This window comes from Notechis scutatus, chromosome 2, assembly GCF_049901735.1.
Source record: "Notechis scutatus isolate UNSWTSFEM ecotype Mainland chromosome 2, rNotScu1.2, whole genome shotgun sequence".
NCBI lineage: Eukaryota > Metazoa > Chordata > Lepidosauria > Squamata > Elapidae > Notechis > Notechis scutatus.
In genome coordinates, this window is record NC_142010.1 from 170,883,905 (window position 1) to 170,910,556 (window position 26,652).

Consider the following 26,652-nt stretch of genomic DNA (forward strand, 5'->3'; position numbering starts at 1 on the left):
AGAGGGAAGGAAGAGATTAATGGTGTCATCCTGTGTCAGATTAATTAGAATTAAGGCCCACAGAGTTAGCAGTATGATTCAGAGACAAAAAATGGAAGAGGGTCTATTTTAATACCCTTTTAAAATTAATCCTGGATCAGCTTTATTTTTGTTATTTAGAGCCACTGTTTTTCATTGGCCCCAACCCTAGAAGTAAACTACATTTAACTGAGCTTTTATCTTTTTGCTTACCTTCTCCAAAAATGCTGGAAGTGCCCCTTATAGAGTGTGGCATTGCAATAACTAAAGTTTAATCACATTAGTTGTAAATATTGATCCCCCCCCCCTCCCGCTCTTATATTACCCTGCTGTGAGAATTCTAATTTTCAATGGAGATTAGGGAGGGAGGAGGGAGGGTGGAAGGAAAGAAAGAGAAAAAAGATAGATAGATAGATAGATAGATAGATAGATAGATAGATAGATAGATAGATAGATAGATAGATAGACAGAAAGAAAGAAAGAAAGAAAGAAAGAAAGAAAGAAGAAAGAAAGAAAGAAAGAAAGAAAGAAAGAAAGAAAGAAAGAAAGAAAGAAAGAGAGAGAGGGAAAGAGAGAAAGAAAGAAAGAAAGAAGGAAGGAAGGAAAAGAAAGAAAATCCTAGGAAAAAGACACTGGGAAAACTTTCTCAGATTTTTGCCAAAAAACTGCATGTGTACATGAACTGAAGAAGGCTTCTCCTTTCTTCTTCCCAGGATGGTAATGTGGCTTGGGAGAAGCAAAGCAGAGAGACAGTTTCACAAAGGAAGAGTTTTGGAATGAATTTTTTCCCCAAGCCAGTTGATTGTGAGGCAGCTATAGCGAGCTACATCAAGACATTTTAGGACAGTTTTCAGGAGATTATGAACACATCAAGTGTGTTTTTAAAATATTGCCTTGGTTAATGAACCACATAACTCCCTTTTCTCTCCCTCCTTCCACCCTCCCCCAATTACCTCATCCCTGTGTATGGAAAACTCTTTCAGTGTCCCCCTTTTCCTTAAGCACTGTTAAGCGTTCAGAAATTGTTCTCACAGTCTGAATTGTTCGTCAACATTGCCTATATACACAACCAGCAACATTTTCTTGTTGAAGGTTTCTCTCCTGATTTCTGCTTGGTTGTGGATGCTGTTGCTGAACATCCAGCAGCAGCCGAGGAGGGCCACTGGATGTAAGAAATCTCGAGAATTATTATTATTTTATTTATTTGTATCCCGCCTTCATTACTTTCCTCTTCCTGTTTTCCCCACATCAACAACTCTGTGAGGTGAGTTGGGCTGAGAGCAAGCAACTGGCTCAAAGTCACCCAGCTGGCTTTCCTGGCTAAGATGGGACTGTAGCCAAGACAGGACTTGAACTCACTTTCTGCCCTTTAATCATTAGACCGAATCTGATTCCTTTGGCAAGTAGAGGAAAAGTCCTGATCCTACTTCAGTTAAGCCACTTCACTCACAAAGCTCGTGGAAACTTACAATAAAATTGGTGACTTGTTATGCCATGATGTTTGGCTATCAGAGATGGAGAGGGCTTTCCTCCTACAACAGCTCTTGTCATCACTCCTGATCACCCATCCCCTCCCACTGGTGACTGTATGACTGTAACTTTGTCGCTGGTATCCTTACGATTTATATTGACTGTTTCCTAGTATGATTGATTGCTTATTGTACCCAATGACTATAATTAAGTGTGTACTTTACGATTCGCGACTCCTGACGAATGTATCTTTTCTTTTATGTATACAAAGAGTAGTACACCAAGATAAATTCCTTGTGTGTCCAATCACACTTGGCCAATAATGAATTCTATCTTCTATCTTCTATCTATCTTCTCTGTTTCATTCAATCTCCTGCAAACCACCCAAGATTTTACTGCAGTCCATTGCTCTTTTTGTGGGGTTGGGGGGAATTTTCTCTCAGCTTTCGGCAGACTGGCCCAAATTCTTTGTGTGAGCTGCAACCTGAGCTGGATTTTCAACACTACTGATAGGTACTTGTAAGGAATCCAGCAGATCTAATCCAGCGAGCTGTTTGGCATGTCGTTCTTACTTAGTCAGAGGTGGCCAGCTTCCACTTCCTGCATGGCTCAAGGCAATGGCATGGCCACAGAGCAGAGTGCCGTCTATGCTTCTTGTTATGCCATGAGTATTTACGCAGGAATATCATTCAACACAGAATTCAAGGCAGTGTATATATAAAATCCAGTTCCTTGTGTGCTCCATCATATTCTAACATGACGAAGAAATGGGGCCTGAGGTGGAGTTGCACAAGTGCAATGTTGGGGCCAGGAAACAGGAACAGTCTGGATACTCCCCGTCTTGGAGGTTCTGCTTTGGTTTCAGTGAGAATCCCTGTTATGCCTCAATGAATTTCATTTTCCAGATCAAGGGTGCTTCAACAAGGTTGAGCATAACTGCAGGAAGTCCTCGCTTATAACCATTTCATGTAATGATTGTTCAAAGTTACAGCAGCACTAACAACCAGTTCTCACACTTAGGACCGTTGCAACAACCCCACAGTCAGATGATCAAACTTCAGGTGCTTGGCAACCTGTAGTATTTACAATGTTGCAGTGTCCTGGATTTTGTTATTTGCAACCTTCCTGGGGAGCTTCTGACAAGTCAACGGGAAAAGGTTGAACCACTTTTGAAACGTTTAAGTCTTTTTTTGCTATTCAACTTGCCAAAGAATTGGGGGGGGGGGAGAGAAGGAATGCCGATGCGCCAGAGACAGACAAATGAGAGCCAAGAACCCACCAAGGCCTCTGATTGCAGATGTCCAACATAAAAATGAACAGTTCTCAAAACAAAAGGACAATTCATAATTGGACAATGTGATCATCAAGGATGGGGAGGACAGAGCTATGGTTTAACTATACATGCCTTGCGCGGGAAAAACCAGAGTTGGTTTTGATTCTTCAGTACCGAAATGGTGTCTCCAATAAAGTTTTGGTTTTGGGATTTCAAAGTTCCTGAGAGTGCCTACTTTTCTTGGGTTCGATGGTTGGATGGTTGACAGCTGGATTTGCTTAAAAACTGCGAGATTCACTTAATAACTGTAGAGATTTGCTTAACAACCATGGCAAAAAGATTTTAAAATGGGCAAGATTCACTTAACAACTGCCTTGCTTAGCCATAGAAGTCGGGCTCATTTGTGGTTGTAAATTGAGGACTACCTATAATAGGTGTTATTCTGTAACCTTGAGTAAACATACTTGCAGAATTCAGATGGAAGGCTCCTGGTATTAACAGATATGGTGGAGCTACTCCATTTCCCCTTCTTAATGGATTATTTTCAAGAAAGGAGAAAAAGCAGTGATATTAAAAAAATAGGAATGTTATTGCAGAATCCCCACATAATTCCACCATAGAAACTAGCACAGTCAATTAATTATTGTAGCCTCATCAAGTGACTTCTCTATTCAGAGACTATACTTCTTTCCAAGAATCACAGGGACCAAGATTTTATTTCTTAATTTTTTATTGACAAAATTCAAGGGTCAGGTGGGACAGTGACATGATCAAAGGAATAGGACAGGAGTTTTTATTTTTATTTTTATTTTTATTTCATTTGGGGAGAATTTGGGACTTTAAAAAAAAGGGTGAATGCATAGGTAAAGCTGCTGAAGCTTAATAGTTTTATAACGTTCTCTGGTTTTGTTAAGAAAATGAAAAAAACAAGATTTGAATGTGGACTGCTTGTATTGCAATGATTGTTGTGACTGAAGGGGAGCTTTCTAAGTCTTTATAAGTCTGGTGCTGATTGTATTTTGTTGTTGTTTTGCTTGGGTATTATTGATGAACAACCAATGGGATGACTGAAATGGAGGAGCAATACTACTTCCCAAAGAATGTTGAATCACCAAAAGGAAATTTCCTCAAGTAAATACACATAGCATTCATTTACTTTCATATAGGAAAAAGCACTAAACCCAGACTCTGTCATGAAAAATGCCTCTTGTATGGCTAAGTCTTAACCGGAAAAAAAATATGAATGGCATAAACATGTCTTTAGCAGGCTCTGGATCATTGATTTACAGTACTATATGGGATCTCTGAGAGGATACAATGGCTCAGTGGTTAAAGATACTAAACTTGTCAGCTGGAAAACCGACAGCCTGGGTTTGAGATTCGAGTGCCACATGATGGGGTGAGCTCTCCTTCCTTGCCCCAGCTCCTGATCACCTAGCAGTTTGAAAGCATACAAATGTGAGTAGATTAATAAGTGCCACTTCAGTGGGAAGGTAAAAGTGTTCTGTGCACCTTTGGAGTATTGCCATGACTAGGGAAAAAAGTCTTCAGAAAATGCTGGCTCCCTTGGCCAAGAAATGAAGACTGAGTATCACTCCATAGAGTCGGGCATATCTGGCCAAGGAAACCTTTAACTTTATAGTATCTCTCTGGTTGTCACCCTGCCACTTTTAAAGCAATGTGAAGCCTAATCTCATTACTGTTGTTTTGGAATAAAATGATTGTCTGACTCTAGAAGATGCTGGAAGTAACAGAATTCTCAGAAGTCCAAGTTTCTTATAATTTGTAGATTATCTCTGCTTATTTAATTCTTCTGACCATCTTAATGAAAATTGTATTAGTAAAATGTGGGGTCTGAAGGCAGTGCTGTTATCAGACACTGTATTCCATTATTGCAAAGTTTGACTTAGCTTGTTAAAACTGATGAAAGTTGATAATCAGCAACTTCTGGAGAGGTTCATGTCTTCTAGTTTTGATGTAGAGGGATGGCCCTGCTTGGAGCTTTAGGCTATCAATGAAAGAGGTTACGCATTAGTATGCAATGGCTTTTCGGGGATTTACTAAGGCAGGGGTGGGGAACAATGGCCACTTTAGGTCTTGTGGACTTCAACTCACAGAATTCCTGAGCCAGAATGGCTGGTTGAGGAATTCTGAAAGTTGAAGTCACAAGTCATAAAAGGGACATTGTTCCCCATCCCTATTCTAAGGTAAAGATAAAAGTTTCCCCTTTCCAATCATGTCCCACTCTAGGAAAGTGCTTATCTCTGTTTCTTAGCTGAATGAGCCAGCTTTGTCCGAAGAAGCTTCTGTGGTTATGTGGCCAGCATGACTATATGCCGAGATGCACGGAATGCTGTTACTTTCCCACTGAAGTGGTATCTATTTATCTACTTGAATTAGCATGCTTTCAAACTGCTAAGTTGGCAGGAGCTGGGGCAAGAATGGGAGCTCACGCTGTCATGTGGTGCTTGGCTCTTGAACTGCCAACCTTCTGGTCAACAAATCCAGCATTTTAACTGCTAGGCCACAACGTCCCTAAGGATCTTCTATCTTCTCCTGAACCTGAGCATATACTATAGCACGGAACACCCAATCTGAGGGATGAGAGTCCAACTTTTTCTTTCTTTCTGAAGTATCCCTTTACAGTGGAAGATGACATTTTGTGTTTTGCCAATTCATAGTGTACATTCCACAGTAATCTCCTCATCTAGGATAATGTTGGTAAATTGCAAGCATTTTAACCAGCCAATTTTCTTATTCGGTTTCTACTCAAATGACACCCTAATGTTCAGATAAATACAGATTTATCTGATAACTCTTATAATCTGTCTGATTCTGTGAGGCACATGCAGTCTCCAGTTCCTTTCTTGTGTTCCTTTTGTGTTTTCTGAATTTGTGCCAACCCAAACGTGGTGACAATGTGCCAAATAATGGTGGTGCAATTTTTAAGTTGTGGGAAAGCAGCATGCAAAGCAAGAAGGAAAATATGCATGTTTACCTGGCTTTAATCATTTATTCTATGTATAAAACAGTCATACACACAATTAGAAAACACAGAGATGTGAAAAGGAATAAACAAAACGTTGGCTGTGCACTCACTGATGGTCCCACCATATCCTTTTGCTCTTGATAGTAACAAATGCTGGAAAAAAATGCAGCTCCCTGCTATAAAGGTGTATTAATTGTTTCTTATTAGGCCATCTCATTCTCTTTGTTCAACTGTAAAGCTGAGCTTTTTCAGGCTCTTGATTTTACAATTATAGGGATATTATGAAAAGTAATTGATTTTTTTTTTTAGAACTGTTCTCTTTCCCCCTCCCCAATTTTTCCAAGACTTTGGCTAGGGTGGCTGGGGTCTCTTTAATGACTGCCTTGGACAATGACCATGTCATGGACATATGACAGGGATGAAAAAGTAAGTTTCCAGTGTCCACTTTTCTGTCGCTGTCCCTCTTTCTCAGTCATTGTTCACAATTATAGTCAGTTAGGACTGTGCCTGATCCTTGTTTTTCCTTCTCCCTGGCAAAGCAGAGGGATTGTCTAAACAAACAATCTAATTCTGAGCTGCTCTTCTTCACAGCCCAGCACTTCCCTAAAAAGTCCTGAACTCAAATTAACAAGTTCAACACTGTGACCTCAGTTGATTAGAAGCCTGCAGCTGCTTGTGGCTGCTGCCTGAAATTGACAAGACCCCAATTAGTTTCACATTAAAGACTTTCTTTTGCCTCCTAAGATGCTCACTGCTCACATATGTGAGCGAGGGCAAACAGCTAGCAGTGGTGCCAGAACATTGCTTTCAGTGACATTCCCCACTGTGTATCTGCTTATACTCTTGTAATCCCTTCCTCTCCAGCTCTCTGGGATCCTATCCTCCTGACGCAGTAAAGCAAAGGAAAGCTGAGGTAAAATTCTAAGCACAGTCACAGTCATGTGATTTTCAACTACAACCACTTCATTTAAACCAGTGGCCCCCAACCTTTTTTGTGCCACAGCCCGGTACCGGCATCACAAAATGATCCACGGCCCGGTACCGGCATCAGCACGCATGACAAGGCAAGGTGAGCCAAGCGACCCGGCCAGCCAGCCGTTCCCGCTTCTCCCACCACCTTCAACTCCTCCTTTGTACCTTTGTCGATGGGCTTGGGACGGCTTGGGACGGCTTCGGGACGGCTTTGGGACGGTCGCTCGGCTCGCCTTGCCTTGGGTGCTGAAAGAATCCTCGCGCCTTAGTTTCATTGAAGCCACCCCCTTCGATGAAACTAAGGCGCGAAGATCCTTCAGGACAAACGCAGCTTTCCAACAGGAAAAGCTCACCCGGAAGCACTTTCTCATCAAAACAAGATGGTGGCGCCCAGCAAACCGGCGGCCCGGTAGAAAATGTTCCACGGACTGGTACCGGTCCGGGGCCTGGTGGTTGGGGACCCCTGATTTAAACAATCAAGTCTCTGATCCTAATTATGGTTACTAAAGGAATGCCTGTGTGCTTTTCTGTGTTGATATGGATTCACCTTTATTTTTATTTGTTCTTTATTTATCTTGTCTTCTTCTTTTTCGCATTGTATGTTATCTTGTATGTTATATTGCAAGGAGGAAAGGAGTCCCTGTGGATTTTGTTCTGGTAATTGTTGCTGACTCTAGGGGGTGGTGCTCATCTCTGTTTCAAGGCCATGGGTTAGGGTTAGGGTTAGGGTTAGGGTTAGGGAGTGCTGTTTCCTCCCCATCGACATGGTACCTATTTATCTACTTGCATTTGCATGTTTTAGAGCTGCTAAGATGGGCAGGAGTTTGGCAAAGACAGGCACTCAATGCTCAGGTCTCAAACCTAGGCCATCCATCAGCTTTCCAGCTAACAAGCCCAGCGTCTTCACTGCTGAGCCATTGTACCACATATATTATATTATAATATTGTTACATTATAATCCTCCCAAAATTGTTTTGGAGTCCGGTGGTGTTTAAATGAAATAAGTAAAACAAAAAAGTAAAGTAGGAAAAATTAAGTAACATAAAGTCATAGGGAATGGCATCCAGATAATATGACCTCAGAATTAGTTGTTTAAAGTCCAGGGCCAGACAGGAAGTATGATGAACTTTTGTCTTTCTGTCAACAAATCGGGTGGGTGGGAAGTGCAGGGGCTAATAAGTAGGAATCTTTCAACTGTGCCTCACCTTCCTCAGACCAACGGATGTAACAATGTGCTGAATTATAACGCTGCTGATGAAAGAAAGCTAAGTGTGGAATTTAATGAGCCCGTGAGGTATCAGAAGGGACTAGAATTATTCTGAACCCATAAGCCTGGTTATGTTTGTCTAGTTTCATGACAAATAAGAACTGGGAAACGTAATTTAGGTCAATGTTGCCAGTCCAATTGTCACAAATATGTAATTGTGTCAGAATTTCCAGTTATAAGACAATCCAGAGCTCTTGCTAATACCGCACCACTGCTTTCATTTGTTCAAGGCAGCCCGGAAGTTCCCTATTGCAATGGTTGAAATAGGAGTATCTGAGGAGCTTCTGGTGGTATTTTGAGCATGTTATGATAGCATTTCGTCAGTAGGTGGCACTGGACTTAATTGTGCCCAGCAGAAGTCAGGCTTTTCCTTTTTAATATCCTGTTTTGCCCCATTTCTTGACTGATGACTGCCTGGGTTTTCACTATTGCTGGTAAAGCACTCCGTTTTTGTTTGGTTTTCTTCGATTACGAAGAAATGCCTAAAACAACAGGGTCGAAATCAGGAAGGAAGTTAATTCAGGTGTTTCTGATTGTTTATGGAGAGATTCATTCATGTAATTGAAGGCATTTATATGCCATTTTAAAAGAAAGACATATTTTAGAAACAATGATAGACAGATTTAATATTTAAAAAATGCACTGCAATTTTTTAGTTAAAGCAAGTAAGTATAAACATCATTTTCATAAGGCTGATTTTACCCAAGACAAATTAGCCAAGTGGACTTGCTAAAAAGACACCCCAAGCTTTGTACATTGTACATTTGAACATTGATCTGCAATGTACAAATTTTACACAGTTAAAACTAGAAGCCCTCCAATGCAAGGATTCCAGACTGTGTTGGCATCATCAGATTTATTTCTGGCCAAGCTGCATTTCAGCACATTTTCTGGTTTTCCTTTTGAGATGCTGGAAGTCCTTGGTGGTATCTGCCCTTGGTGGGAACTCCTAAACTTCCTCTTCCTGGCTTCTCCCCATGCTCCACCAACATCTTGAGAACTTTTGGCAGATGGTTTGCATTAAGCATTGGCACCGAAGTGATGCATCAGCTCCTTCCACCCATAGTATGGGGGGTGACTCCTTAAAAAATAGAAATAAAGATGGCATGGTGACAGCACTGGCCAGATGCTGTAATTTGGGTTCTCCAGTGGGTCATCTGGAAAAGGCAGTGTGATATTTGATATTGCTGCAGTGAGCATAAAGGGAGGCTGCTGGCTTCAAATATTTTCTAGGTTTGGGGTATGAAGTGGGAGTGCCCTCAAACTCATCAGTGTAGCTCATAAGCCACTGTAACTCAGAGTCACTGTTTAGTTTAATCATGTACCATATTATGCAACAGGATACATCATAATGTGTAATAGTGTACCCAAGAAGACCCAGTTTGGAATGACATCATAGGACTCTGTTGAGTGAAGACAAAGGATGACTTTTCTCAAAGGATCATTCTTCCCTTCTGTCTCCCCTGGAGGACATGAAGTCCCATTGTTATGCCACATATGGCATATCCCAACTCTGCTGCATATTGGAAAAGCTGCATATAGGCAGAACACACATGAACAAGTGCTCTACGGTAGGATGAAGCGAAAGCCCTGCCCTCTTTGAGCTCAACTCAACTCTTAGACTCCAAGAGTGGTTGTGAGCTGTCCGTGGTCTTGTTACATAAGATGGGTGACTATGCAAATCTTTTCAGTAATAATGAATATTAATAATCACTATAAAATGCCAGTTAGAGAAGAAGAATTTAATGTTCCCATTTCTCACAAGTTGATGCTTTGTGTTTCTGGGCCGTTTGCAACACAGGGGCATATTTTGTTCTCTTCCTCTTGGGTTTTTCTTAGTGGAAACCCTACCAGCTTAATAGCAGGGAGTGCTGTTGCCATTGTGGCAATGGCGTTGACAAGTACAGCACTTGATCTTCTCTCATAGAAGAGAATGGAAGTCTTTAAACAGGGACAAATAGCAGGACAGCCTCATCATTTTGAGTAATGACTAATGATAGCAACCCTGTGTCTCATCCTTGGCATTCTTCTGTCAATTTATATTATCCCATGAGACCTAGAAGCTATTTCATAAGAGTCATCACATTGGTGCTCTAGAGCCTCATTGTCCTCCAGATATGTTAACAAAAGTTAGAAACCAGAAACTAGCTTCTATATATTTCATATATCCATATATATTTCATATATAATTTAGGGACTGTTGGAATTCACAACAGCAATGAAAAAAGTGACTTAGAAAAGTTTTTCACATTTACAAATGTTGCACAATCCCCCTGGCCACATGATCAAAATTCAGATACTAGGCAACTGACCCATACTTATGATGGGGTCGTGTGGTCACCATTGGTGCCCTTTTGACAGATTCACTTAGAAACCATGTTACTAACTCAACTACTGCAGTGATTCACTTAGCAATGGTGGCAAGAAAGGTTGTAAAATGTGGAAAACTCAATGTGCAACAGAAATTTCAGGCTCAATTGTGGTCATACGTTGAGGACCACCTTTACACTGTTTTGAGGAGAGTGAAGTTCTGCCCATTAGCCCCTCCCTTCACTGAAGTACCAATCTAAAAATGCCCATATATGGCCAGTGAGGTGAATCACTGTCTTCTACTACCACCCCTAGTCCTGGATAACTTGCCAGGGGGTGGGGTGAGGGTTGAAAGACCTTCCTTGGCTGATGGAAGAAATAGGAAAAATGAGGAGAACAGAGATGGTAGTTGTGCCTTTGAGAGCACATCAGAAACAGGGATGCAAATGACTGTTCCAATCTGAGCTTAACTTACTTTGGATAGAGACAAAAGACTCCGTATTCCCACTCTGAAACCGAAAGTCACTTGCTATGCTCCACTGCCCACTTTGCAATTCCCCCACCCACCCTTTGGTTCCAAGCATAAGAAAGCAACACCTGCAGCCGAATTTAGCCACTCACCTGGTGGACTGCTGGGAAGTATTTTTCTTTTTTTTAAAAAAATTAAAGAACAGTGGCTTTCTCTTTGCAAGTGAAAGTTGTTCATGCATATTTTTAAAGGGGCGCAAAATACCCTAAACTTTTCATCCAAAACAATCACTGAAATACAATTTCCAAGTTAGATTGTAATCTAAACCCACTTTTTATTGATTGGTTTAATATAGGTATATAAAAGCTGTTAAATAATGTTTAAAATATTTACATTCCACCCATTGATCCATGGTAAATATTTGCTGTAATTTACAAAAGAGTTACATTGAGAAAGTAATACAAGTGTTAAAATATATAACCCATATACCCCAATGGCTATGAATACAGGAATAAATCCACCAGGAAGTATCACATGCAAAAAGGGAATACTTAAAAAAAAAAACATGTGCCTAAACTGTAACAAAGTTTGCACATGTATCCTCTTTAGGGGGAGAGTGTACCTATTAGCAAGTAAATCCCATTTAATGAGTTTTGGGTGTGCATTAGACTGCATAGTGGGATGACTGATTAAGCCACTAATTAACACTTTTCATCCCAGTTATGCAAAAGAACCAGGGGAGAAATCCAAATTAAAGCACCTGCAACAGATGTTTATCTAGTCTCTGCTTGTACACATTCAGGAATGGGGAGTTGACCATCTAGCTGAAAACTGATGCCATTGCCAAATTGTCCTTTACTGCTAGAAAGATTGTGTTTTTTAAAAAAAAAACATTGGACCAAATCTGACTTCCTGTAAAATAAAATTGTAATTCTGTAATTTGCAAATTTAGATGATAGAGAACAAGCTTCAGCCTTCTTTCAAAGGTTTCCTTCAAGATGCTGGAAAAATGCTATTATGTCTCCTTTCAGTTAAAATTTTCTCAAGGCTAAACGTAGATTTTCCCCACTTCTTTTTCATCATCTTTTGCACATTTCTGATTTTTGTTTTCTCAAAAATGGGTGGCCTAGAACTGGATGCAGTATTCTGGATTGGAAAGAGAAATTACCATTGTTTTCATGTACATTGTACTAAACCTGGTTTGATTGAACTATGTATTTTTAATATTTATTGGGTCGACACATTACTGTAAAGCACACGTCACAATTTACAAATTATACAGAACATAAATGAAAAAAGAAACAAATCAGACTGTGGCTTTGCATTTATGAGAGCCTGGACACTGAGTCTCATAGCTTAAAGAATTTAAATCTGGGTTGCCACAGATGGAAGCCTATCATTCTAATTATACCAGACTAGAATCGCTTCACGTTTGTTCTTTTCAAGATTTTAATTTTAATCCATTTTAATCCTTATTTGTATAAGCAGTCATGGTTTTAATCATGTTGCTTCGTATCCTGCTACAGCAAATTAAATTCAGTATGTACAGTATATGTAAATGACTGAAGAATGCAAGCAAAATAGTTCTAAAAATAGCGGCTATTGAGAGCTGGTTTCTTGTATTGTAATGATATCAAGGATGGTCTCTTTCAGCGCAAATTTGCCATGCCCCCCCCCCCCAAATCTCTTTCCTATCATTTCACCTGACAAAACTTACTTTTTGGGAAGGTAGAGATTATTTTAAATGTGTCACATGATCTTTGTACATATGCACGTCTTTCTCCCATTTAGAATAATGTTAGGGATTACTGCATATTTGGATAAGGGGCAGGCAGAGTCATATGAGCCCCATGGAATGTTGATTATGGCAGCTTATTATTATGCCAAATGATCAGGAAACAGGAAAAAAAAGAATCCCATTTATTTTTCCTCAGCAACAAGATGATTATGTATACACATAGTAAAATGTAAGTTGTAATTTAAGATAGATATGATAGATAGGGAGATAGACTGATAGATAGATATTGATAATAGAAGATAGATGGATGGATGGATGGATAGATAGATAGATAGATAGATAGATAGATAGATAGAGATAGAGAGATAAATAAATAGATGGAGAGACAGACAGATAGATGACACATAATATGTAAGTAGGAGATAGGCAGCTAAGTAGGTAGATAAACATAAATGGTAGATAAGAGAGAGAGAGATGATGAGAGAGGCAGATAGATATTTTATTATAGCTATAAAAGAGGGCAAGAACAGCATATAACAAAATTTGCAACCCAATCCAATTTTAGCAGGAAAACGGGAATAAGCAAAGTGTTACAAAACCTGAAGCCAATATAATACAACTATAATGAATAAGAATTATGTATTGTAATATACAAATGAAATTTAAAAATACTGTAAAATCAATTTTCTGGTTAGGACACCTGTTGAAATAAAACTTTGGGCTATCCCTGTTTTTCCTTGTTATTTTCTTACAAAAAAAGTGTGGGGATTATGTGGAATCCCAGGGCCTTCTTGGCAATAAATATGAGGCTGGTGTTTTGCTTTAAAACAATTTTAAACAATCAGTTAAACATTTAAAAAAAAAAAGACTGGGACAAGAGCCTTGTTTCGGAGCTCTATCATCACCAGGTGAGTTTCATGCTTTGTACTAGGCAATAACAAGAGTTGACTTGGTTTTGGCTTACTGTGTTATATAAACCCTATGATGATATGCAAATCATGTTACATAGAACTGCATGTTGCGACCAACTACAATTATAATAAGGCATAGTTTTGTAGACTAAGGACCTTCTCAGTAGTGGCACTCCAATTTGATACATCTTTTCTTTAGAGCAGTGGTCCCCAACCTTTTTGGCTCTATGGACCAATAGCAGGGAGGGAGAGGATGGTTTCGTGCACACAACCTAATTCTTACATGCGCAAATAAAGCTTCGTGCAGTCGCCAGCTTCTCAGTGAGTCACAGTTGGGGACCCCTGCTTTAGAGGTTATAGTGACACCAACATTTGCTATTTTTTGGAACCAGGTGAAAGCGGGACAGTTGAAGCATTCTTTTAAAATCACAATTAGAAGTGTGTCTTTTATTAGAATTTAAAAGCATGATCATGTATTACAGCCTGAATATAATTGGAATGCCTTATCAGGAAGAGTAAAAAATTAATACACATAGAATACTCTATGTAAGCATAGAAATATAGTTGTTGCCTTATACATGCATTTAATAAGACCTGCTCAGTTCTTGGATGTACAATAGGAAGCACAGTTGCATGTACCTTTACATTTCTTTTCACTCCAAATAGAAATGCAAATTTTAAAAAAATTATGTAATAACATCCTGAAGAAGCTCTACTGATTCACAAAGCTTTTATGTTAGAGGTGTTTCCCATACTTCCGGTTCAATTTATTTAGCTGTTTTTGTCCAAAATAACAAATTAAAAACCATGATGAGTATAAGTAAATTTACAGCATCTGCCTAATTATAACTCTGATTATTTTTCCAAGCAATTGTGAAACAACTGTAAAGGGAAGTAAGTACAATCACAGAAAGAGTGTCAGCGAATTAAAAGCTGCTTGAAATGATCATCTTTTAAAACATACTACTTTCAGAAGTGTAGCTCTTATGTAACAATTACAATGCTTAAGATATTAAATGGCCACAATAACCCAAGGTAGACATAACAGGGTCTACCTTGAAATCACCTATGACTGAACTCACGCTTGTCCTGATGTTGTATCCCTAGGCATGTTGGTTCTCTCTACAGAAAATCATTCATGCATAATCATTATTATTATTAAATGTATTTGCCGCCTATCTCGCAATGGGCTACTCTAGGCAACTCACAACCATAAAGAAGAAATGAAAAGGAAGTTTAAACAAAGTAAAAGTAAAATAATAGAACAATAAAACAAACAAGAGAAAAAAAACACAAGGAAAATATAACAATATGACTAGTGAAAAGAGTGATTGTGTGGAGAACAGAGAGACTCTGTCTCTGTGTGTGTGTGTGTGTGTGTGGTGTGGGGGGGAGTCTGTTGTCTATCTAGCAACCACCTCCAGAGTCACATTCTCCCATTGGGTTCCCAGGCCAATTTACAGAGCAGTGGTGGGATTCAAATTTTTTTACTACTGGTTCTGTTAGTGTGGCTTGATTGGTGTGGCATGGCTTGGTGGATGTGGCTTGGTGGGCGTGGCAGGGGAAGGGTACTGTAAAATCTCCATTCCCACTTCATTCCAGGGGAAGGTTACTGCAAAATCCCGATTCCCTCCCCACCCCACTAACTTGCTTTCCAGCTCCATTCTTCTATGAAGGGCAACAAAAGAAGACCTAGCTGATCAGCTGGGACTCAGGTGGCAGAGAATAGATGGGGGCAGGGCCAGTCAGAGGTGGTATTTGCCGGTTCTCCGAACTACTCAAAATTTCCACTACCGGTTCTCCAGAACTGGTCAGAACTTGCTGAATACCACCTCTGTTACAGAGCCATATACCATAAATGCATATTGTGGATTATTTGGTATTGTTTGAGTGAATAATATGAATTCTGTTAATGTGCTTTGTAAAACATGATGGATATGCAAAGATATTACTGGGCCCAACATTATCTGGGCTTTAAAGGGTAGGTTAGGGGTGCACTGCACAGTGCAAAAAGTAGCAAGTAGAATCAGAGCAAAATGTGATTTGATGTAATGTTACAATTCAACCAAAGTTAAACATAGTAATGCATTTATAAGCAAAACTCCATAGTAATGCATTTTATAATCTCTCTCTTTTGTCACATTAAAATTACACAGGTTCCATGCTGATGTGACAACGCAAGGTGTCAGTTCTTGGAAGTCCGTCTCTGCAGTCCATCTCAAGTATGATAGTAGTAGCCTGTTGAAATCCATTCTTCAGAAATAATGGCAGAATAAACCCCTGTAAAGAAGACACATAAGCCATAGAAATCACTGCTGTCATTGTCACAAACCGGTAAGTGCAGCATGGAAGTGGAGAAGCATGGTCTTGCCAGCTTCAAGTAAATATCTTGGGAGGTGAAGCTATTCTTCCAGGCATTTGCAATAGTGTTCCATTATATGGGGAGTGTCACTATTTCTTTTAAAGCAAAAACTAGTCTGGGCAACTCCAAAATAGAAGGACAGAGAAAGAAGAGCTAATCCTGATGGAATGAGTCATTTTTGGCTGTGGGATTGGCAGAAAGAGGTGGTGGGGATGAGAAGTTCAACTGCCACAAAGCAGTAAGACTTTGCGGCTTGGTGCATGACAGTTTAAGTGATGTATAATTAAAAGAATGGGGAAAAAAATAACAAATTGCTTGATTCAGTGCTTGGCAGCCATTGTGCCCTCCTCATGGAGAGAGGAAAGAAAGAGAAAGAAAGAAAAAGAAAGAAAGAAAGAAAGAAAGAAAGAAAGAAAGAAAGAAAGAAAGAAAGAAAGAAAGAAAGAAAGAAGGAAAGTAAAAAAGAAGGAAGGAAAGAAAGAAAAAAAGAAAGAAAGAAAGAAAGAAAGAAAGAAAGAAAGAAAGAAAGAAAGAAAGAAAGAAAGAAAGAAAGAAAGAAAGAAAGAAATGTTCCACCTGGTAGTAGTAGGTCTGCATCTTTTTCAATGTTGGTTTTATAGTGCATTAATAAAGCAAGCAGAAAAAAGTGTGGTCATACCCAGTAACACAAGCATCAGCCTGGGTGAACTGCATATCATAATTTTCTTGGTTGTGATTGGCTCTTCTACATGATTAGAATAGTATAGAATAGAATAACTGCTCTCCCTTTCTCACTTCAGGCTGCATCAATTGCAGGCTTGCTCATGTATAAATCTGAAAATGTACAAAATTTGCACCAATAATTTGTCAGTATTTTTCTCCTCCCCCCCCCCAGAAATACCTCATTGTGTCATTCTGTTTCAACAGCAGCATAGCCAGAGGAAATAGGGTCTAGGATAGGGGGCGTGCATAAGTGCACCAACGTGCCTACCGTCCCTGTCCTATTGTTTCTCTTATTCTTTTATTTTTCTTATATGTACCCATTTCATGTATTCACAACTATGTATACATTTATACTTATTATCTTGTAAACAATTGGCAAATAAAATAAATAAATAAATAAAATAAATAAAAATAAATAAACTCTCCACAGCCAACTTGGCATGGCCAACACGCTGCCACCCACTCGTCTCAGGACAAATCACCATGGCCAACTCCCCATGGGACAACTCGCCACAAATAAGAGTTACACTAATATCGAAGAAATGGTGGAATAGAATAATTAAAGAAAGGATGCAAAAGGAGGGACAAAATGAAATGTGAATGACAAAAATTAAAATAATGTTTTAATTATTTTAAATAATTAAATTGAATTGTTGAATAGACCTGCAGCGAGTTGGCTGTGGCAAGTTGGCTGTGACAAGTTGTCCCATTATGGAGGAAATAGTTTATCAAGATAAGAAGAGGGACATGTAGCCCTGCAGTTCAACGTAGGCCTCCAAAGTCTCCAATAGGCAGCGATGAGATCAGCAATATTAGGACTCTCATGTGTTCCCTCTGCTGATCTTGACAAATTGAGAAGCCCTTAAGTATACATGCTACATTCTATATGGATGCTAATATTGCTGAGAAAGAGGCTTATAGTTGTTGGCCAACCAGAAAAAAAAAATACTGGCATGTTCTGCCTTGAAGAATACTTGTTGTGCAAAACCAAACAGAAGAAGTTTTCTATTGCATAAAAATAAGAAGGTACACTTGCCAATGTCCAAAAGTAAAACCATGGCTAAAAGAATAAAGGAAGTGCAAGGAAATAAATTGGCATGTCATAAAACCTACTTCTCCTTGGACAGCAAGAGTACAAATATAGAGAATATCCAGCTGTTCTTTAGCACATTATTCTCCTGACTGGGCAAGTCTGGACTACTTTGCTTAACATTTGATGGATCAAATTGTTTGCATCCACTTTGAGAAGCCTCTCCATAGTAGGGTGCAGTAGCAGAACCCAGCCCTCGCTGTGTTGATGTAATGTCCTGTCAGCATAATGATAAGATGTCCCTTCTCTTATTACTACTTTGTAGATTTTCCACATGGCCAACCAACCGTATTGTCCACGTGGTTGGGTGGATAAATATTTTGATGCTATTGATTGATTGATGGGGAGCCAATGGTCTCATAGGAGACATGAAAGAGGGGCTGGGAAGATCAAAGAAGAATAGAAAAGGTCATACTGGGTTAGCTGGACAAATATTTTAAACTGGGGTACAAGATAGTTCCAGACCTTCATACAACAGAGACTCACAATATAACCTAAAGACAGAAAATTAAAAAGAAGCATTTATCATGAAGGAAGGCAAATATACGTGTCCCAGGATAATGTTGCGGGATCCAATCTGGGTTGGTGAGCAGGACCAGAGGTTTAGTCTTCCAAGCTTTCAGACTTGTGCTGGAACCCATCCTCAGGGAGCCTAGAGAGCAGTGGTGGGCTTCAAAAATCTCAGCAACGGGTTCTCTGCCTGATTGCTGGGTGAGTGTGGACATGGTGGCCGTGGCCTAGTCGGTCTCCTGCACCATGGCGGGGGGGGGGGGCGTTTTCACCTTCCCTGGGCTCCGGAGGCTTTCCTTGAGCCTCTAGGAGGGCCAAAACAGCTTCCCCTGAGCTCTTGAGGCCCTCCTGAGTGTCTGGCCTTCTGGAACATGAGCCTCCACATGGGTTCTGCACTTACCTCGCATCCAAAACAGGCTGCGTGGAGACATGGAAGGGGCGGGGGGGGGGATGGCAGGGCCAGCCAGGGGTGGGATTTGGCAGTTCTCCAAATCAGCCATAACATTAGCTATGGGTTCTCCCGAACTGGACGAATCCGTAGCAGCCCACCCCTGCTAGAGAGCCTTCCCTCTAGGAGAATATGGTACACATACTACACATTCTATATACAGATACAGATTAACAGAGTTGGAACCTTAGGTCATCTAGTCCAACCTCCCGCCCAAGCAGGAGACCCTACACTGTTTCTGACAGAATGCAGTCCAATCTCTTCTTGAAGGCTTCCAGTGATGAAGCTCCCACAGCTTCTGAAGGCAAGTTGTTCCATTGGTTGATTGTTCTCACTGTCAGAAAGTTTCTCCTTATTTCCAGGTTAAATCTCTCCTTGTTCAGTTTCCAGCCATTATTCCTTGTCTGGCCTACAGGCGCTTTAGAAAATAGCTTGACCCCTTCCTCCCTGTGGCAGCCCCTCAAATATTGGAAGATGCTATGATGTCTCCCCCCGGCCCTTCGCTTCACTAGACTAGCCATGCCCAGTTCCTGTAACCGTTCTTCATATGTTTTAGTCTCCAGTCCCCTAATCATCTTGGTTGCTACGGCTTTATAGAGTGGTATCTAAGGCTTTATAGAGTGGTATCAGTACTTCACTTGAACTTAATTGTATCCCTCTGGTTAACGCAACGTGGGATTCTACACACATTCTACCAACATGTGGTACACATTCTGTTAGAGCAGGGGTGGGCAAACTTTTTGGCTCGGGGGCCGCATTGACTTTTAAAATTTGACAGACGGGCCGGGTCAGCACAAGATTTTTTGGGAATCGCCCCCCCACCCTTCCCCCCCCTTCTCCTCCTTCCCCTCCCCTCGGAGGCTCCCCTCCCCTCGGAGGCCCCCTGAGTCAGGAGTTGCTACCTCCGGCGTGGCTCCAGTCCCGCGTTGCCTCGGGAAGGGAAAGGCAAAAAGGAAGAGCCGTAGCGGTGCTTTGCAACGGGAGCAGCGGCACCGGAGGCTCAGGCTCAGCGGCTCCTGGTTTTGCCTTTTCCTTCCCAAGGCAACGCGGGACTGGAGCCGCATGGAGCTGCGCCGGTGGTAGCAACTCCTGACAGCCCCAGCCGGACACCTGAGCGGAGCCCGGGTGAAACTGCCTGTTGCTGCTGCTGGAGCACCGCCGGGTCGCCTCCTCCAAGCAGCCTGCCCGCCCACCGGGCTTACCCTCTTCTGCGCGGCTCGGGGCCAGGCGCAAGCGCCCACGAGTTAAAAGGAAGCCGAAAGTTGCTGGGAAGTTGCTCAGGTGCCGGGAGCAGGCTTTTAAAGTGCCGCCCGAGCAAAGTTTAAGCAGCCCGCCCACCCGCCGGGTGGAACCCTTCCTGCTCCTCGGCGGGAAGACGCTCCAGCCTGCAAACTTTGCCTTTGCAAAGTTTAAGCCTGGAAGCCCCGGAAACCTAAGCAACTTCCCAGCAACTTTCGGCTTCCTTTTAACTTGCAGGCGCTCGTGCCTGGCGGAGGGAAGCCTGGAGCCTCCTCCAAGTCCGCCCGCCTGCCCGCCGGGCTTCCCCTCCGCTGCGCGGCTTGGGGCCAGGCGCGGCGCCCGCGAGTTAAAAGGAAGCCGAAAGTTGCTGGGAAGTTGCTCGGGTGCTGGGAGCAGGCTTTTAAAGTGCCGCCCAAGCAAAGTTTAAGCCTGGAAGCCCCGGAAATCCGAGCAACTTCCCAGCAACTTTCGGCTTCCTTTTAACTCGCAGGCGCTCGTGCCTGGTGGAGGGGAAGCCCGGAGCCTCCTCCAAGCAGTCCGCCCGCCCGCCGGGCTTCCCCTCCGCCGTGCGGCTTGGGGCCAGACGCGAGCGCCTGCGAGTTAAAAGGAAGCCAAAAGTTGCTGGGAAGTTGCTCGGGTGCTGGGAGCAGGCTTTTAAAGTGCCACCCGAGCAAAGTTTAAGCCTGGAAGCCCGGAAATCTGAGCAACTTCCCAGCAACTTTGGCTTCGTTTTAACTCGTGGGCGCTCGCGCCTCGCCCGAGCCGCATGGTGGAGGGAAGCCCAGAGCGCCGCTGGGTCGCCTCCTCCAAGCAGCCCGCCTGCCCGCCCGCCCACCGGGCTTCCCCTCCGCCGCGCGGCTCGGGGCCAGGCGCGAGCGCCCATGAGTTAAAACGAAGCAGAAAGTTGCTGGGAAGTTCCTCGGGTGCTGGGAGCAGGCTTTTAAAGTGCCGCCCGAGCAGGACCGCTGAGCCGGGAAACGGGGCACCAAGGCAGGGCAAGGCTCCACCAGCAGTGGCCTAGCTTTAGGTGGCTCCAAGCAGCCCGCCCCGCCCGCCGGGTGGAACCCTTCCCGCTCCTCGGCGGGAAGACGCTCCAGCCTGCAAGCTTTGCCTTTGCAAAGTTTAAGCCTGGAAGCCCCGGGAAAAAAAGGGGGATCGGCGGGGACTCACCTTCGGAGAGGTCGCACTCGAAGGTGATTTCGAACTCCCAGCCGAGGCCTTTGCAGATTTCTTTTCTTTCCTACCCCTAGATCGCTCCGCACTGTTTTGCAGCTTTGGGGGCCACGCGGCACAGGGCAATACGCCACACCCAGCGATTTTTTTTCAGGGGCGGGCCGGATTGAACAGACCAATGGCAGCGATTTTTTTTCAGGGGCGGGCCGCATTGGACAGACCAACGGGCCGGATGTGGCCCGCGGGCCGTAGTTTGCCCACCCCTGTGTTAGAGAGAAGTTCCCAGAAGATGGGCTCCAGCATGAGTCTGAAAGCTCAGATGACTAAACCTCTGGTCCTGATGACTGACCCTGATTATTATATCTTGCAGAACCTTTTTTTTTTTTTAAGTGGGGCTTTTCTGCCACTCCAATCCCGTGGCTAAGTGGCTTAAATTCCCTTTTTATAGTATAAAGATTCAGCAAAATAACAAAAACAGCAATGATAAGATAATATCTAAAAGGGACAAAGAACAATATGCCCAATAAGGAAAACTAAAAAGAATTAAAATATTGGTATAAAATATCTTCATGTCAACATGAGTGACAAGGAATATTTCACAAATGGACTTCTAACAGAGAGAAGGAGGGAGATTGCCTCCCTCAATTCAGCAGGAATGTTTACTGGCTAACCACGTGTTGAATATAATTATACTTATAATTGTTTAATTAACCATATGTAATAATTATAACCTTTCAAATTAATTAATGAAATAAATTATACAAAAAATATTAAGATACCTTTTTTAATTTTAAGAATCAACGGAATCCCAATGGAATACTAGTATTAGTATAACTCTCTTTTTTAACTTTTTCACAATTAGTCACCTATTAATTGCTAGTAAGGATGGTCCATGTTGTCATAACATTGCAGTTGCTTAGGGATACACTGAAAATCTCTGAACATTGCTAATGTTAATGCTGTGGTTTTGTATTGCTTCCTTTAAACCTCTTTGAATATTTGATTCAAATGAAATCTTGAAACATTGCTTGGTAAAATCCTCTGGCATATTGTGTGTGAAATATGATTTCCTATCTACATAGCTTACAATTTACTGAATTTATGGAATATTGATATCAGATGACACCTGCAAAATTGGAGTGAATTACCATTTCCCAAACTTTTGCCTAGAGAAGATGTTTTAGTAAAGGAGGGATGGAGCAGCTGTGTGATGATTTTTTGGGCGGCTTTGCATTGCTTTGTTTGAAAGTACCTTATTTTAGCTCATGCAGTCTTAAAACCGTGATATAGCCAAGAAATAGTTATTACTGGGTAGCCTATGGCATGTCCTGTTACATGGCACCTTCAACACTCAGCACAGTCAAAGGCAACTTGAACAAGGCTTGCACAACATGAAACAATGAAGGGTGAATTGCTAGGTGATTATCGTAAGGTTTGGTGGGTGGAGGAGGACACTATGCCAAGGCACCACCCATGTATTACAACAATCACCCTGATACCTGCCATTGCTTACAAAATATAATTCAAAGGTAAGGTTGAAAAAGTAAAGAAGACACATTCCTTTTAACGTGAAGTGTGCATGGCTCTGCAGGAGAGTTGACTACAAGCTTTAATTGTCCTTTTGTCAATTTTTTTTTGATCCTAGGGAAATATCAAGATTATATGCTGTGTAAAAAGGGGTTGGTGAATACTTGGCACCTAAACGATCCCCAAAAAGACTGTAAATTGGGTAAAATTTGCAGTGGGTAAATAGGGTCAAACTCTTTGTAATCCATAGTTCACTAATAGCCATTTACGACCTGGCAACTTCTAGATACAGTGGTACCTCGGTACTCATCCGGGATTCATTCCAGAAGGTGCAATGTGTACTAAAAAACAAAAACAAATACTGAGCAAACTACGTGACTTACCATGTAACCATTTACCATTTCAGCCAGAAGGAGTAGCGAGTCATGAGACAGCCAACGCCAGCAAGTTCTACTTTGTGCGTCAAGGGCCAGGAGAAAGATGAGTACCGGGACAAGATTTTTGCGTTAAGATTTTTGCGCTGAGTACCAAATTCAATGAATTTTGTAGCAGATAAGTGCCAAGGTACCACAGTATGCTGATAATAGTATCCAACATCCCACTTAGAATGAATAACACTGATGAGGTTACCTAGTTTGGTAATGAAATGCCTGCAAGAAAACAACCAAGTTCAGAGAGTACCGAGGACCCTCATGTCAGTCCTGAGCTAAAAATGCTGTCCTCTATGAGTCACACTACTAAGGGATGTTGGAAGCTCAATGCAGGAGAAGATCAAATTAGGAAAGGTTGATTCAGTATTTTAAAAATGGAATTTCTCTAGCTTGCTTCTCTTGTATTTAGGGCTGACTGGGATTTTTTTTAAAAATGGCACTGCATATGAATGCCTATTAGAAATATAGCTATTTCAAAAAAAAAAAAAATTGAAATATAGCTGCATTTCACTGTTATTTTATTACTGTTTAGAACAAAACACCATGTGTACTACTCTAAAAGCAACCTAGATTATCTCAGTGCTGATATTAAGCATCAAAAACTACATTAGTTAGGAAGAAAAGACAAACAGCAGCAAGCATAGGAAAACAGCAAACCATGCAGAGGTTTTAGGAAAAAGAAACAAAAGCAAAAAAAAAAAAAAAAAAACCCAAGACAGTTTAGGGAGCAATGAGTATACTGCTACTGATTGCTGAGTGGAGAAAATCATGAATGGAATGAAAAATGGAATACTCTTAATAGAAATGCTCCATGCTGCAATGGTTCTCTCTTCCTTCTGTCACTAAATATGGATTTTCAAGATATCACCCCACAGTGTTTACAGAACTACACATGTTGATGGGTGAAAAATGAATGGAATGGAATGGAGAGATTGGGTTGAAAAAAACAGCAGCAATCCATATTCCATTTGCCCTTTGACGTTCGTTGTTCTGCAAACTATTCAGATATCTGAAGTGCTTTGCAGAAGAGATCTAAAACTGTCAAGAATTAAAAGAAGGGAGTCAAATTATTTTTGGCAAAAAATAATAATTTTTAAAATATTTTGAAATACATATAAAATTATTGGTACCCTTTACAGAAATAAAATCATGTTGATACAATAACATTATGGATAACTTGGATGGTTCAAAAAAATTTTGAACCCTCTTAGGGCAGGGGTCCCCAACCACCGGGCCGCGGACCGGTACCGGGCCGTGGAGCACTCTTTACCGGGCCGCAAAGAAAAAATTTTTTTAAAAAATGGCGGCTTTCTTCGCCTTCGGTGAATGTTGCTGGGATCGGGGATCAAGGACACAAATGAAAGAAGGGGAGGGAGGAAGCAACCGAAGCCTGTCCTGCTCTCTGGCTCAGCTCTCTCAGTCGCTTTCTCGCTCCTCCACCAGCACAGGAAGTAACTGCTTCAAAGAAGCCGGGGGGTGGCTTTCCTGTCGCCGCAGCTTCCCAGCGCCCGTTTCACCCCACCCGCCCGCCGCTCGCTCGCGGTTCAATCCACAGTGCTCCGTTCTGCCTGCCTGCCTGTCTGGTTGTTTGGGAGCAGCTTCGGCTGAGAATAATAACTATTCGCCTCTTTTTATCAGCCGAAGCTGCTCCGAAACGAAGAAGGCAGGCAGGCAGGCAGGTAGAACGGAGCACTGTGGATTGAACCGCGGGCGGGCGGGCGGGCGGGGTGGGGGTGAAACGGGCGCTTCGGGGAAGCTGTGGCGACAGGAAAAGCCACCCCACCCCCCCATCCCCGGCTTCTTTGAAGCAGTTTCTTCCTGGGCTGCTGTAGGAGCGATAGAGTGACTGAGAGAGGAACGAGGCAGACACCTGAGGGAGGGAGGGAGGGAGACACCTGAGGGATGGGGCTGAGGGAGGCAGGGCCAAGGCGCTCCCTGAACTTGGTGGTTTGCTGGCAGACGTTTTATTACCCGACTAGGTAACAACATCAGATGTTACCTAGTCAGGTAATGAAACGTCTGCAAGCAAACTACCAAACTCGGATTCTCTCTCTCCCCCGGTCCTTGAAAAATGTTTCTGCTTGAAACCGGTCCCTGGTACAAAAAGGTTGGGGACCACTGTCTTAGGGTATAAACTGACAAGTGGAAAAAATACTGTCTACAATTATGAATATAAAAGTAAATTTGCTTTAAAACATTTCAATTTTTTGTTCTAATTGAACCACAGTTACTGTGTAATGAATATTGCGTCTCTTTGTTTTTGCATGTTTGCGCAAAATGGAGACACAAAAGGTTAACATTAGCATTATAGTAAAATGGCCACAACAAAAGGTAGGGCAAAATCTTAACCTGAAATTGTTACAGAAAGTACTACTTTTCACGTTAAAAAAAATGTGAGAAAAAAGGAAGAAGAAAAGAATTCTTAAAATACACATCTTGCTTCAGGAAACTAATCATTTTTCATTTTCTAAATCTGACATATTTATTGTTGATTTCTACTTTTTTATTTGTTATTATTGTCATGAACGTCTGAAGCAATAGGTTTTGGTATTGAGACAAATTATTTTTCTTTAGTTGATTTCGTGATTCCCAAATATAGACCATTTTAATATATTAGCCATATAAAAGTAATTTTTCATAATCCATTTTTTTCATTGGCTGGTACCCCCACTCCTAAATTTTCCCCAGGATTTCTTGGATCTTTATACCTTCGCAATTTTGTGAAAAAGACACCTAAGATTAAAAAAGCTAAATTCATAAAAATCTCAGGTTTAAGAAGATTTAGATGGAAAGCAGTGTAGAATTTGGGACATGAAAATGTATGGAAGTAGCTCTTTGAAATTGTAAGCAGTCTTCAAATTTGGAGAGCAGATTGTAAAATGGCTGACATGATGGGCATGTCCAATCAAAACACATCTCTTAGAAGGCAAATGGATTAGGTAGTTTTCTACCAGCCTCTTTGCCCTCCCACAGTGTTCTCCATCACCACCTAACTGTTGTCTTGTTGTTGTTTCCAACCCAATGGAAAACTGGGGAAAAATAATGCAAAGGGTTTGGGTGTCTGTCAACCTGTCCATCCATCTGCACCATAACCCTCCAAACTCTAAAAAACAATGTGTTAGATCGGAAGTGGATCGGTTCGAAGGAGACGCGAGACCATTCTAGTGAGTTCAGCTCTTTATTGGGAATAGGAACAGTCTGAAGAATACAAGCCGCAGCAGCCCTTCATATAGGGCTGGCTCGCGGCTCGGCGGCCAATGGCAGCGCTTTGAATCTCCCGCGATCGGCACAGCCAATCGCGGTAGAGTCTTAGCGCTCCAATCACGGCCGGGGCTTCAACCAATCAGGTCGCTGTCCGTCTGGACCAATCAGTTTGCGAGGGTTTGGAGTATGCTAATACAGCACACCCCTCCCCTCTTGGTTTCATCTGTCGGTGCGTCGTGACGTAGTCGCGCAGGTAGGCGGGGCTTCGTACCTGTCTAGTTGACCTGCGCGGCTCAGTTCTTGTTTGGTTGTCGACCGGTTCGGAGGCCTTCTCTGTCGCTCCAGTTCCCAGGGATGGAACCGCCTGGAAGGTCGGGCTGGGCCTTTCTTGGTAGCTCCCTCCCGGTCTACCTGGGCTGGTTGAGCTGCCGCCTCTGTTGTTCCCGCTGGATTTTTCCGGGCTGGTTGAACTGGCCTGGCTGCTCCTTCCCGGTGACGATTCCGGGGTTGCCTGTTCTGTTGGTTCTGCGTTTACTGGTGAGTAGGACT

The 26,652-nt window shown here is 42.0% G+C and overlaps 1 long non-coding RNA gene across 1 annotated transcript in view; it reads left to right on the forward strand.

Annotated features, from left to right (window-relative positions):
- The window catches only part of LOC148132410 (uncharacterized), a 60,665-nt gene that overhangs the window by 7,037 nt on the left and 26,976 nt on the right, over positions 1 to 26,652 (forward strand). The window contains exon 2 of the long non-coding RNA XR_015747337.1: positions 15,574 to 15,751. This is a non-coding gene — a long non-coding RNA (uncharacterized LOC148132410). The remainder of the gene's footprint in view (positions 1 to 15,573; positions 15,752 to 26,652) is intronic.